This window comes from Hipposideros armiger, unplaced genomic scaffold, assembly GCF_001890085.2.
Source record: "Hipposideros armiger isolate ML-2016 unplaced genomic scaffold, ASM189008v1 scaffold_11, whole genome shotgun sequence".
Classification (NCBI taxonomy): Eukaryota; Metazoa; Chordata; class Mammalia; order Chiroptera; family Hipposideridae; genus Hipposideros; species Hipposideros armiger.
Genome location: NW_017731361.1, coordinates 3,697,239 through 3,699,653, shown reverse-complemented (window position 1 = coordinate 3,699,653; position 2,415 = coordinate 3,697,239).

Sequence of the window (2,415 nt, the reverse complement as noted above, 5' to 3'; positions counted from 1 at the left end):
GCACCAGGCTTAATGGCTTTTTCAAAACCAGTTCAGAACATTTGGTATTACTGGCTTTAGACTGCACCTTAAGATGGAAAATTACACAGGTGGGTAAGTAGTTTTGTAGAAAATTGATCTTTCGTAACAATCCTGCACATTCTGTGGGTGAAAAAAATGTCCCCAGAAAGGGTATTAGTTCCTCCAGATAATTGTCTATATAGCGAGTATTTCTACTCCAGCCTAAAGACATTTCACTAGGTCCTCCTCAGCAACCTGGACTCTCAACAGACATTAACTAGGGCATCTTTCCACATACCTTCTTTGTTTGCTGATTTACATAGAAATGGCTCTTTCCTGCTTTTGGAGGAAAGGCTCCTTTCTGCCTTTGGATAAATGGCAGACAGACTCTTCTCTAGCTGGGGCTCGGTTCCGATCCAGGTTCTTGGAGATGTTTCCCACAAAAAGCCTTCCCTGTCTCCTCGGCGGCAGACATGGGAATCTTCTCAGATTCAGGCACCCATTTGGTCACAAAGAGGCCACAAAGTAGGGTGAGTCTTTGGTTCCAAGTCTGGAAACTGCTATGGCATCATTACTGTTTTCTGTAATAGATTACAAGATTTTAGCACACACTGGCCTTTATTTTTGCACTTTCTGCTTCTGTTTTTATGCTCACTTCTCCACTTTGCTTTGCCCGCCAGGGTAAATCTTAAAAGTCTTTTTTTCTCTCTCTCTATCTCTCTCTCTCTTTCTCCCTCCCTCACTCCCTCCTTTTCCCCTCCCAAACACACACACACAAACACACACACAGACAGATCTACTCTCTTAGCAACTTGCAAATATATAATACAATACAGTATTGTTAACTACAGTCACCATGCAGTACATTACACCCCCAGGATTTACCCTTTCCACATCTTTAAGATATCTATTAATGAGTCAGTCCTTGATTTTAATACAGTCAAATGTATTAATCCTTTATTCTATGGTCAGTGTCTTTTTAAAGGAATTATTTCTACCCACAACATCTCAACTATATTTACCTATATTTTCCACTAAGAGCTTTAAAGGTTTTTGTTTTGGGTTTGTTTTTGGTTTTGTGTTTTGATAGTTAAGTCTTAGGTCCATTTGAAGTTGATTTTAAAACTAAGATCCAATTTAATTTTTTCTGTATGAATAACCATTTTTAATTGAACATTTCCTCTTTTCTTCATTGATCTGTTATGGACTGAATGCCTGTGCCCCCTTCTCCTCCACCTTCATATACTAAAGCCCCCAATATGATGGTGTTAGGAGGTGCAGCCTTTGGGAGGTAAGCTGGTCTGGATGACATTATGAGGATGGAGCTCCATGATGAGGTTAGTGCCTTAATGAGAAGGGGAAGAAATACAGAGCTGCTTCTCTCAGCCTTGTGAGGCTACAGTGAGAACCCAGCAGTCTGCAAGCCAGGAAGTAGGCCCTATCAAGAACTCAAATCAGCTGGACCTTGATCTTGGATTTTTGGGCCTCCACAATTGTGAGAAATAAATGTCTGTTATTTAAGCCTCCAGTCTATGGTATTTTGGTAGAGTAGCCTGAACAGACTAAGTCTGACTTGCCATCTCTCTAATAATATTCAAATGTTTTATTATATGTAAGTCTACTTTTGACCTCTCTAATCTATTACATTTGCCAAATTTCCTGTCTGTGCACCAATACCAAACTATCTTGATTAATACAGCTTTATAACAAGACTTCATAATTAGTAGGGCAAGTTTTTTCTTTCTGTTCTTTTTTCCTTAAGAAGTTTCTTAGCTATTTTTCACATTTTATTCTTTCATATGAATTTTAAAGTAATGCTAAAGTACTGTTGTAATGTTCAAAGTAATGTTGCCCTGGGGGAGAAGAGAGTTGATAACTTTAAAATATTGAATCTTCTAATTCATGAGCATCATATATTTCTCCATTTATGTAAGTTATCTTAATGTATCTTTATAAAGTCCCCATAGAGGTCTTACATTTATTTTGACTTATTACTGTCTACTTGATTTTTTTTAATGATTGTATCCTTATTTTAAATGTTAATTTCTGTTTATTGCTGGTTCATAAAATATAATTATTTTATATTGATTTTACAAATTCTGCAACCTTACTTTTAAAAAATTATAATATTTTATCTGTAGGCACTTTTGGATTTTCTGTGCAGTCCTTAATATCATCTGCAAATAATAGCAATTTCATTTCTTCCTCTGCAATCTACATAACTTATATTACTTTGCCTTATCATGTCAGTATCAAATAGATATAATAGTGGGTATTTGTTTTTTATCTCAAAGGAAACTTTTTACATTTCACAATTTATATTTTGCTGTAAATATTTTCATATTTAAAGATTAAGGGGCCGGACAAGTGGCGCGATGGTTAAGAGCTGGCTTGGGATGCCAGAGGGCCCTGGTT